The sequence below is a fragment of the Eschrichtius robustus genome, chromosome 4 (assembly GCF_028021215.1).
Source record: "Eschrichtius robustus isolate mEscRob2 chromosome 4, mEscRob2.pri, whole genome shotgun sequence".
NCBI lineage: Eukaryota > Metazoa > Chordata > Mammalia > Artiodactyla > Eschrichtiidae > Eschrichtius > Eschrichtius robustus.
The window spans coordinates 97,451,560-97,464,489 of NC_090827.1; the positions used below are offsets into that span (position 1 = coordinate 97,451,560).

General features: G+C 35.7%; 1 pseudogene; it reads right to left on the bottom strand.

Moving 5' to 3' along the window:
- Positions 1–919: 919 nt before the first annotated feature.
- Positions 920–5,648, bottom strand: LOC137763509 (cytochrome c oxidase assembly protein COX16 homolog, mitochondrial pseudogene; annotated as a pseudogene).
- Between the last annotated feature and the right edge of the window lie 7,282 nt (positions 5,649–12,930).

A 12,930-nucleotide genomic window follows, 5' to 3' on the forward strand; every position in this document is an offset into this window, starting at 1 on the left:
CTTTTAATTCCCTTCCCCTATCTTTCTCCTTCCCTTTTCCTGCTCCCTACTGGTAGCCACTAGTTTGTTCTTTACATCTGTGAATCTGTTTATGTTTTGTTGTATACATTTGTTTGTTTTATTTTTTAGATACCAAATATAAGTGATAATATTCCATATTTACTATTTGCCTTTTTCTGTCTGAGAAGTCTGTGTTCATTTTAATGCATTTACCCCCGAGATTATGTCATTTAACTTGGTGTCAGAAAGAGGTGAGGTGAAGCATACTAAAACCAATGAGCATTGGGATGCATGTACCTTTTCAGATTAGTGTTTTCATTTTCTTTGGATATATACACAGGAGGTGGGTTTTTAGACAATATGGTATGGTAGCTTTATTTTTAGCTTTTTTGAGGAAACACCATACTGTTTTCCATGTTGGTTACACCAACTTACATTCCCACCAACAGTGTACAAGAGTTCCCTTCTCTCCACACCCTTGCCAACATTTGTTATTTGTAGATTTTGGATGACACCCATTCTGACAGGTGTGAGGTGATATCTCATTCTGAGTTTGACTTGCATTTCTCTGATGATTAGCTATGTTGAGCATCTTTTCATGTGTCTGTTGGCCATCTATATGTCTTCTTTGGAAAAATGTCTATTCAGGTTATCTGCCCTTTTTTTTTTTTTTTTTAGCAGTATTCACATTTTTATTGCGCAATATAAAGTATACATGGTCAACATTGTTACCTTCATTTGCAAATAAATGATTTAGGACACATGAAAACTTGTACTTGACTTTTTATCAAGAGTACTTGTCATCAAATTACTCTCATCCAGGCTTCTGCAGGTCTGGAACTTTCTTTCCACTGGATAGGTGTATATAGTGGGAACTCCAGTTGATAACACTTCTATTTAAAAAGAAAAAAAAAAAGAATCAGCATAGGCAAGTTGTCTTAGTCTTAAGAATTTCTGGGTTTCTTCCTTGGAGAAGGTCAGGATCTTCCCAAGGCCTGGGTCCTTGAATATTCTTCCACTCATCAAAAGTGGAGTCCTTTATTTTCTCATACTCTGATTCCAATGACACTTTATTCATTTTCAGCTTTTTTTCTAACTCAGGATCAATTTTAATCTTCACAGCATCATAATGGATTTGTGAAAACTCACGAAGACCAAAAGAACCTCCAATAATCAGCGACTCCTTTCCTTTGCCTCCCAGTGCAGGGCCCTTCCAGAGTCTCTGCCCATTTTTTAATTGTTTTTTTTTTTTTTGACATTTACTTGTAAAAGATATTTATGTATTTTGGATATTAACCCCTTATCTGTCATATCATTTTCAAATATCTTCTCCCATTCAATAGGTTGTCTTTTCATTTTGTTGATGTTTTCCTTTGCTGTGAAAAAACTTTAAAGTTTAATTAGGTCCTATTTGTTTATTTTTGCTTTTGTTTCTTTTGCCTTAGGAGACAGATAAAAAAATATATTGCTTCAATTTATATCAAAGAGTGTTCTGCTATCTTCTCTTCTAGGAGTTTTATGGTTTCAGGTCTTATATTTAGGTCTTTAATCCACTTTGAGTTTCTTTTTGTATATAGTGTGAGGAATGTTCTAATATCATTCTTTTACATGTAGCTGTCCAGTTTTCCCAACATCACTTATTGGAGAGACTCTTTTCTCCATTGTAAATTTTTGTCTCCTTTGTCACAGATTAATTGACTATGAGTGTGTGGGTTTATTTCCAGGCTCTCTATTCTGTTCCATTGATCTATGTATCTATATTTGTGCCATTACCATCCTGTTTTGCTTACTGTAGCTTTGTAGTATAGTCTGAGGTCAGAGAGGATGATACTTCCAGGTTTTTTTTTCAAGCTTTCTTTTGCAGTTTTGTGGTTCCATACCAATTTTAGGATTATTTGTTCTAGCTCTGTAAAAAATGTCATGGGTATTTTGATAGGGATTGCATTAAATCTGTAGATTGCTTTGGGTGCTACGTACATTTTAACATTAACTCTTCCAATCCAAGAACATGAGATATCTTTCCATTTATTTGAATCATTTTTCAAATTCCTTCATCAATATTTTATAGTTTTTAGAGTATAGGTCTTTCACTTCCATGGTTAACTTTATACCTAGGTATTTTATTCTTTGTGATGTGATCTTTAAATGGAATTTTTTCTTGCATTCTCTTTCTGATATTTCATTGTTAGTGTATAGTAAAGCAACATATTTCTGCATATTAAACAAGTAAAGAAGAGCTAATACCTATCCTTCTCAAACTGTTCCTAAAAATTGAAGAGGAGGGAACATTCCCAAAGTCATACTATGAGGTCACCATTACCCTGATACCAAAACCAGACAAAGACACTACAAAAAAGGAAAATTACAGGCCAAGGTCTTTGATGAATATGGATACAAAAACCCTCAACAAAATATTAGCAAAATAAATTCAACAATCCTTAAAGAAGATCACACCTCGTGACCAAGGTGGATTTATTCCAGGGATGCAAGGATGGTTCAATATTCTCCAATCAATTTGATATACCACATTAACAAAAGGAAGGATAAAAATCACATGATCATCCCAATAGACACAGAAAAAGTATTTGACAAAATTCAACATCTATTCATGATAAAAACTCTCATCAAAGTTGGTACAGAGATAACATAACAATTATAATAAAGGCCACTTATGACAAACCCACAGCTAACATCATACTCAACAGTGAAAAGCTGAAAGCCTTTTATCTAAAATCCAGAACAAGTCAAGTATGCCTACTCTTATCACTTCTATTTAACATAGTATTGATCAGTGAGCTGGAAGACAGGACAACAGAGACTTCCCAAACCAAAATCCAAGGAGAAAAATAGAATAATAATAATAAAAGAATAGGGAATTCCCTGGTTGTCCAGTGCTTAGGACTTGACGCTCTCACTGCCAGTGGCCCAGGTTTGATCCCTGGTCAGGAAACTAAGATCCTGCAAGCCACATGGTGCAGCCAAACAAATAAAGTAAAAGAAAAGAAAAGAAAAGAGAAGAAAAGAAAAAGAAAAGGACACCCAAGAATTATGGGACCATTTCAAAAGGTCTAACATATGCCTAATTAAAATAGAAGGGGAATAAACTTGTCACTGCCTTTTAAGAGTCTTCCAGAGTGCATACACAACACTTCTGCTTTTTCTCTGTGGCCAAAATTCAGTCCTATAACCTACAAAGGAGGCTGAGGACTGTAGTCTTTTATCTGGGCACATTGATCAGTGTTCTATTACTCAGGAAATTTTGGAGAATGAATGTTGCCTGTGGAAAAGTCTATTCTATTTAGCTAGAAGTAATGAAGCTGGGGATCAAAGAGTTTGGTTCTGAAAACACCTTTTGCCACTCTCAGGTGGAAGAACTTTATACTGTTCTGTTTATTTTCTACTACTATGAGAGGTACATAGTCATTCACTCTGACTCTACATGGGTAGGTTGGTCTGGTACAGTCAGGTGCAAAGTCTACATAAACTGTATCAGGATGTGAGTATATCTTGCCTTAGAGATATGATTTCTAATCCTCTTATCAACATGGTAGCTAGTGAGTGGAAGTCATACCATAATGCTGAAAAAATTCAGAGGATTAAGTTGTACTGGGGTACCAATCCCAGGCATCCCAAGATGTAACCATCCAAAGTAAGGCTTGTCATCAGGTCTGTTGAAATATGAGGGAGAAAATAGTTTAATTTGGATGAAATACCAAGTGGATTAATGGAAGAAAAAAATTTTTAAAAAGAGATAACGTTGCAAAGCTAGAATGGACAATGAATGCAGGTAACCTTTCTGGCCAGGTTAAATAACTTAATTTTGTAATTTTATGGGAAATGGGAAACTATCAAATTTTAGAGTAGGTTGAAAAAGCTGAGTATTCAAGGAAAATAAATTGCAAACACTTGCTGGCTTTAAAGAGAAGGAAATTGAAGATGGGAAAAACTGATTGGTGAGTGGTGCATTTATAGTAGAGGTAATAGATAAAGTAATAAGTAAATTCGAATCACGTTGAAGGCAATATCTACCTAGTTCCCTAATTTAGCCGTAGACATCTTTGAAAACATCCAGTGCCCCCAAAATCTACACCTCACTGGAAGTTGCCTTGAATTCCACCTTTGACCGTAGACTGAAGAAAATAGTCTGGAATTTTAGATGCACTGCAATCTTTACTTTGTGCTTATTAAATATACTTTCTTCTTTTGGAGGGAAGAAATTGTTCATTTTTTTCTGTTCTTTGCCTGGGATTGGAAAATATCTGTTAATCAGTCTGAAGTTCAGATCTTCTTTGAACAGTTATGTTGAGAGTATGAGGTATACTGGCAAAAAGAGAACTCACTGTCTGCTCACTTACTCACCAGAAGTTTAACATGTTGAGGAACATCTTGTATTATTTGGAATCTATCCATCATTAAACATAAATGAGAAAGAGACTGTGATACACAAATGTGCCAGTGCCAAACGGATGCATGTATTAAAGACACTGTAACCATCTGGACTCAATATGGGACCCAGAATGTTCCCATTTATCAAATTATAATTCCCATACAATATTTTATATCTGTAATTCAATGTTGACGAAAACAGAATTGTTTTCAATTTGTCCAAGTGGGTTTCAGCAGTAGCGTAGAAAGTTAACACATTTATCAGCAGGGGAAAAGATTGGTGGCCAATAGAGAACTTTACTAAAACCCCCTTGGCTTTGTGGAATGAAGCACAGGGACAAATGCTAGTCACCATCAGAGGAGCATTCGAAATTTTTAAGAATGGACATATTTGAGGATTATTCTTATCTTCATCTGTCTAAATTCATTCTCCCAACCATTAAATCGCTCCCCCTTCTTATCATTTATTTGAATATGAAACAGATTTCAAAGTTGAACTCAACTTTGCATATCCATAGAACTTTCTTTATCACTACCATTCATTCCATTATATAATGAGCTTTTCCTTCCTAAAATTGGATACGTTATTGCTTCTACCAGTCACCTGCTTTTAACATGTACTATCTGTATATAGAAAAGAGGTCTTCTTTCCTGCCTTTCTTCCTTCTTTTTCTATCCACCTACCTTCTATCCTTTCTTCTTTCCTTTTTTCCCCTGAGAAACAACTTTTGTCATAAAAACTTACATGCCAACCCAAATAAGTAAAATAGGAAAAAATAGAGAAAGGAGTAAAAAGTCCTATGCTTTGTGTAATAAGCCCACCTTGTACCTGAAATGCTTCTATTGAAACCTTAGGATACCTCAATAGACTGTTAACATAAACTGTAAAAAAAGTAATATAAATCACACTGTAGTGAGTATTGGCATTCCCTTCTGTCCCTGCTATTGCTGCTTTGGATAACCAGTATCCTATTCTTTCTCCTTGTTCTTAGATAATTGCTGACAAGAACACTCTTTCACTTCCAATCCATCCAGAATTCTTAATTCTTCTCAGGACTAGTTTAGGGAGGCATCTATAATGGCAGGATTAAAGGTATTGAACTGAAAAGTAAAAGGGAGCTCTTGGGAGCTCCTTCCTTCCCCCAGTATCCATTCTCTTCCCTCCCAAACATCATTAGGCACACTGAATCTTTTTTCTATCCCCTCACCTACCTCTCATCTGGCCACGCCTTGCTTCTTAGCAAGATGTCCCGGAATCTCATGGTTAAATTTCCATAATTTCCTAAATATTTTTGCTCCCTGACATGTGTCATTTTTCTTTATTCTTTGATATCCTCAATGACCAAATACTGAAACTCAAAGCTTCAGATAAATGTAATCACCAGCAAAGCAGGTACTAAGGTCTTATATTAATATATACAGAACATTTTTATTTCTAAAAGTATGTAATGGAAAAAAGTAAAATAAGTAGGGTACAAAAGTGCACCTTGTATTTTACGCCATTATCATAGCCTTTCTAGTGTTAAAATATTTCATAAAACTCAAAATGATAATGTGCTTACAGAAAAATGATTAATTATTATATATTGACTACCTAAAATGTACTAAGCATTTTTCTAAGTGGCATGCATGTGTTTTATATGGCATTTATTATATCATTTAATCCCATTAAGAAAATATTATTTATCCACTTGTAACAAAAAGAAAAGCTGTGTTAAAGAAATTAAGTAACAACCCTAAGGCAACATTTCCCTTCTTAATAGGAGAGTTGGGATTTGATTTCAGATTTATGAGCTTCTCCAAAGTCATTTCCATTTTACTGCATTTACCCTTAAGATGATTTCATTTAACTTGGTGTCAGATAGAGGTGAGGCGAAGCTTACTAAAAACAATGAGCTTTTGCCATACAGAGGTTATTCTTCCAGGCGGTAAAATAAAAGGGTAGGATTAGATATCTTGTTGATGAAATAGTCACCACTCATCCTTGCTCTTTCCTGTTTGCCAGCACCTGAAATTTTGTAACAGAGAAGAACAAATCTGACCCCCTTAGCTCTAACCCTTGTGCTCTGTTGCCTGTGCTTAGTTATGCTGGCTCTGCACCTTTGTAAAAGAATGTTGCCTATAGCCTGAAATATACACCATAGCCCATTCTCAAGGCTCTGATCTTTAAAAGTATAACTCTTTTCCATTCATATAGAGATACAAAGTCACAGAACATAGAATAACACTTGTCTTGGTTGAGGTTTACAGGAATACTGTGACCAAACCCACATGGACAGTTACAAGAACAAAGGATTTCTGCTCCAAGAAGTTTGCAACAACCAGCCACACTACCTACCCTTTTAGTATAAAAGAAGCATGAACTTTAAGATGGTTCTTTGATTCTAAGATTCTAAGATGGTTATTTGAAACATTTGTCCACCATCTTCTTGGTCTGCTGTCTTTTCGAATAAAGTCTCTATTCCTTGACTGAACAACTCCTCTCTTGATTTATTGGCCTGTGGTGTGGACAGTGGTATGAGCCTGCTCTAAGTAACACTTTCTTTTTCAAAGCCATTACTAGGTGTGTCAGTTGATATCAGAAGTATGTATTCAGTGTCTAAATTTCTATGTGACATTGAACTTGAAGTGCCAAGCAACTGACTTACAAACATGGTCATTCTATGAGTTGGGACAGCCTGAGTTTATCTTTTTATCTTTATAAGCTCTTTTCCACACTGAATTTTAAATCCGTGAGGACTGGCCTCTGCTTGATACATTTTGTCTAACAACTGCTAATAACAGGAAGTTTTCATAACATGTTCTCAACAATATATAGTCTTTAGATTGCCATCTAAACACTTTCCAACAGAATCTCAAAACTACACTTGGTACTTAGTAAGGATGGTGTCATGGTGTCTTCTATACACCCTGAAATAATTGTGATGCTTAAAATAGTTGTACTTGTTGACCTGCCTATTAACAGGTATATAAACAAAAATTCATCATATTTAAAAGAGTATTTTAATTTTTAAACATACGTCAAAAAGATATATTTTATTTTGTTTTTACTTTTTTATTGAGGTATAATTGACATATAACATTATATTAGTTTCAGGTGTACAAAATAACTCAATATTTGTATATGTTGTGAAATAATCACCAAAATAAATCTAGTTAGCACCCGTCACCATATATCTGGACACATCTAAAGTCTCCAAGCAATCTCACTTCTGCTGGATGTTACACCCTTGGGCAGTGCTTGTAGTAAGGCCTGGGGAGGTGGGGCAGAGCTTCAGAGCTCAGGGGACAGGCATAAATGGGGAGAGTTGGAGATACTGAGTAATGTCCTGGGTGCAACCAGAAGGTGAGGTGTCATGGCCAAGGACCCTCGGAAGGGGTCAAGAAGAGGGTCTAGAGCTCAGGAGTTAGCATAGGGGGCTGAGAGATGCAGCAGTTTTGCAGCGCTTTGAATCTGCAGAGATCAGAGCCTGGGATAACATCTGATAACACAGAGCTGCGTCACTGAGCTCATATTCAGGCCTCCTCTCTGGGGATCATGCCTTTCCTCCGGTGACATTGGGGAAGTGCAAGCTCCAGGTACCACTCACCTTCAGACTTAGCAAAGATGAGAGAAACACACAGTCAACTGCCAGCAAGCTGCTAAAACCACAGTCTCCATCAGCAGTTTTGGTGGCCCATCAAGCAGAAGTCTGCAGCCCAGAGTCTTTCACCAGTGCTCTGAGAATTGACATGCCCTAGGGACACTTGGTCTTTGCATCAAGGGACAAAGACATACTTCCATGCATCTTGTATCCTTCAGGAAGCCCTGCCTCCCACCTGTGTCTCCCTCACCCCATGATGTGTGATCAGTGAGACCTTTGACTCATAGGGTACCTGGTGTCTTCTCCCAGAGCCTCAAAAAAAAGGAGGGTATATTTTAAAAGATAATCAACTTAACCTCACTGGCTGCTTCTCAGACTCCAGGAGTTTGGCCCTTAGATTAATTTCCTTCTGTTTCTTTACTAACTTCCTAGTTTTCTTATTCCAGAGAACCTAAGTTCATAGGTTCAAGTTCAAGTCTACCATTACCAATTCACTGAATGCCAGACATGTATATTCAGGTGTTTATTCAGTATTTCCTTCAGAATATATAATATGTAATACTATCAAACTCACTTTTAAACTCCTCTTAAACCTAGTATCCTTCAAATATTCCTCATCTAAATAACGGCACCTCTTTTCTTCCAATGACTCAGGTCAAAAATCTTGGAGATAACCTTGAATTTCTCTTTCTCTCCCATCTTTTATTCACTCCATCTGCAAATTCTATAGTTCAGTCTTTGAAAGACTTCTGAAATACTTTCGACCAATATCACCTAAGTCCAAGCTAACAACATATCTAAACTTGAACATTGCAATCTCGTCTCAAATGGTCTTTTATTTTCCAATAATACCACCCCTCACACATATGTATCTACAAGTCTATCTTTTCCAAATGATTCTTTTAAAATTGAATCTGTCCCTGACACTCCTCTAGATGAAGTTCTCCAATGGTTTCCCATAACATTTAGAAAAATACTCGCATTTTCTCCTGAGCTAACGTGTTCTGACATGAGCTGGTCCCTAACCGCTCCCCTACTCATCTCTTACTGCCTCTTCTTTCCTTACTGAGTTCTTGCCATACTTTTAACATTTCAAAAACTCTCCTGCTTTGGCGTCATTGTGCTTACTTATGCCCATACTATTCTAGAGAGCTCTGTTGACTGAGTCCTCTTTCATATAGATGCCAGCTCAAATTTCTTGTCACAAGAAAGGCTTTTTCTGAGAGCTCAAATTAAATAGAAGTCCTCCATACACTGAAAAACTTCTTCTTATTAAAAAAAAAACATCTTACACTTATCAGCATGTGACAGCAAATAAATAAAATATGTGTGCATATATATTCATGTCAGATAGTGATTTATTATTCTCTAGTATTTTTCCCAATCAGTAGACTATAAGTGCCATGGGAGCAAGGATATTATTTATATTGACTATGGTACCTGACATATAAGAGATGCATAATAAACACACTTTAACAAATAAATAATTTAGGGGGAATATAAAAGTCCTATATAGCAAAAAATAAAAATAGAATTTAAAACAAAAATATTAAAGTGGAAAAATATTTTCAATATATACCAGAAAATTAAAAATTCTAAAAACTGAACTTTGAAATTCTCCCTGCAAGTTGGTGTATCCAAAACTTTCCCCATCCCAGTTGACAGTAACTTCTTTCCACTTGTCAAGTCCAGAAGTCTTGAAGATTTCCTTGACTCTCGCCTTCTCTTACAACTTCTTTAAATCATCAATCCAGTTGCCTCTGACATTTAAATATACCCAAACCCTGACAACCTCCCATCACAATGTTCTACCCCTTTGTCCCATAGGCATCGCCATGCCTAGGTTACTGCCAGCCGTATCTTTCTAAGTAAAACCCTTGCTTACAATCTTCAGCCTTTTCATTTAACAGCTGTCAGAGTGATGCTTTTATACTGAATGGCACGCACTGGGAATTCTTGTCTGCTTGCAGAATGTTCCAACTCTAGTGAATTAGTAGTGGTTATTTGACTCTCTGAAATATTCTAAGTTTGCCAAAGCTACAGTCATCGATGAATACTCACGGCAGTGGTCTTCATTGTGTGGATTGCCATGACACCTCCTTTCTCTGTTTGGAGCAGATGCCTTGTAAAACCTGGATTTGTAATCCAATGTTCCTGAATCTCTACTTGTGTTGTTTTGGGTGTGATGAATTTCATGTAGTTGATCTAAATTTCAAAGAGTTGTATCAAAGTCATCTCTCTCATCAGACAAGAAAGAGCCAAAAATAGTTTTCAAAATGGAAACCATCAGTAAAAGTGAACTATAGATAAGCAAACTTCATTATTACCTGGCATTATGTCTTAAAGATGCTATGAAACCTTGGCATATTCTTGTGCTTCTTTATTCATTATAATTGTTATTTCAGTGTTATTTTTCTTAACTTTAGAAAAGAGAAACTAACATTTAGTTTTTGTTTCAAGATTTTTTTTTCCTGTTTTTCTTCTTCATTGTAAGATAAAATCTTCTTCATTGTAAGATAAAATCTTAGGTATTTAAGTAAAAAGTAGATAGGTAGGTAGATAGATGATAGATAGATAGATAGATAGATAGATAGATCGATCAGATTATGTTACTCCTTTGCTCAACATTCTGCAAAGGTCCCATTTTATTCCAATTAAAAAGCAAAATATTTATAATGGCCTCCCAGTCCCAAGATAATTTGCCTTACTGTTATAACTCACCACTCCAACATCAATTCATTCTTGCTTCTTCTTTTCCTTACTTACCCTAGCACATTGGCCTTTGGTCTGTCCTGGAACATGGCAAGCACACTCCATCTTTAGGGCGCTTGCTTTGGCTGAACTTTCTGCTTGGAGCACGCTTCTTTCAGATTTACTGTTGACTCACTGTCTTATCTTCTTCAAAACTTTGCTCACCTATCACCTTCTTAATGAAGCTGACACTCACAAATTTATTTAATGTACTCCAATCTAGGAGTACATTATCCAATCTCCTTATTCTGGTCTACTTTATTTTACTGTTGCACAGTATGTATTATCTTGTAAAACATAACAAAAGCTACTTATTTATTATATGTGTGGTTTATTATTTGTCTTTTCTTACAAGACTGTAAACTGCACTAGTACATTGTATCTATTTTGTTCTTTGATGCATTCCTATATATGAAGCACAAATATCTAGCACCTGATAAAAGCTTGCAGGAGAGGTCTTAAATTATATTTGTTACATGAATAATTTAAGAACCCTTACAAATTAAAAAAAAAAACCTTAAAAATTGAAAAAATAAAAGTAGAAATAAGCATATAAGAAAGAAACTTTCAGCCTAAAGACACTTTTCTTCTTTTAATTTGTGATTAAGGTGTGAAAAATGAAAACGATACTCTCGTTCACAGAAAGTAAAAGAGGAATTTAGCTATGTTCTCTATTTTTTCCCACATGATTCCTTCTTAAAAGCAAGGTATAATAACATTGTTGGTCATAGTCTAGGGCAAATATTTAGTCATAATTGTGATTTGATGTGCTTGCGGTACAGGAAAATGTCATGCATGTGGATAGAGGCCTCTCTGATGTTGCCATCCTCACTCCATCCATTCTTCAGAAAAGAACAGCTGACCTATGCCCTTTCCTTTTGGGGCAGTCTTGACAGCTCTCACTCTCTTCTTTCCTCCATGCCACCAAACAGTAAAGAGCTAGATCTCACTTTCATATCAGAAGAGTGTTCTGCTCTGTCATTTCTGGGGTGTTTTGGGGTTTTTCTGTTTGTTTGTTTTGTCTTTGTTTGTTTGTTTGTTTGCTTTTTGTCTTTCAGTTTTCCCAAAGTTTATATGGGGGACTAGGAGTGGTAAAATGGACGAGGAACCTTATGTTTATTCATTATGAGGCATAAATATGACCCAGTGTTCAATGTAGTCCATTCCAGCTCACCAGGAAGACTCTGCATTGACATTCCAAACACAGATCTGAAAAGGATAAAATATTAATTTCTCAATGTTGTCATTTTCTCTTGTTTATCTCATTTCTTTGCTTACTTGTGGGGCTGTGGTTGAAAGTAGAATTCCGGTATTTTAAAGGTTTCCTCAAACAGGATATAATAGAATTATGAACCGTCCTATTAAACCCAAATTCTGTGTGTGTGTTTGTTCTCTATGTGTGTTTATCTGTTTGTATACCCAAGAGGAAAAAAAAAAAAAGATCTTGAGATGTAAGATATTTGGTATATTAATTGATTGTAAAGATGAAAATTACTATGGAAGGCATATGTATTAGATGTACAACTAAGAAATGAACATTGACAATGAAACACACAAAAAGGAAAAATCTGCCTGGTAATACCAAGGGTACCTTCATCAGACAAATTTCTACCATGTCATAGTGGCAACTAGATTTACTCTGCTCTCCAAAGAATTTAATTTATCCTTTAAGTCCTTACTCAGCTATCCCAAAACTGTCTCTAATTTCTCCAAGAGGATGTGCATCACACAAAAAGTAATTCCAATACTCATTATATCGCATCTGACTTTTTAATCCTTTCTTTTAAAGTTAACTTGTTTCTCTTATGTAGCCAAATTAACTGGCCATGTTTGAGCCATTTAGTCTACAGATAGATTATAGATATTGATATAGATATAGATACAGTTGACCCTTGAACAACATGGGGGTTAGGAATGCTGACAGAGTCTAAAATCCACATATAACTTTACAGTTGGCCCTCATATTTGCATTTCAACATCCACAGATTCAACCAACTGCTGATCATGTAGTACTGTAGTATGTATTTAGTGAAAAAAATCTGTGTGTATCTGGACCCACTGTTCAAACCTGTGTTGTTCAAGAGTCCACTGCATAGTCAATTCTTTTCCACTTTTTACCAAGTCATTTCTCATAATTACTTCTTAAAAGAATTTAATTGATCCTTTATTTAATAATGAAACAATTTTGGTTTTATCACATTTGTGCCCA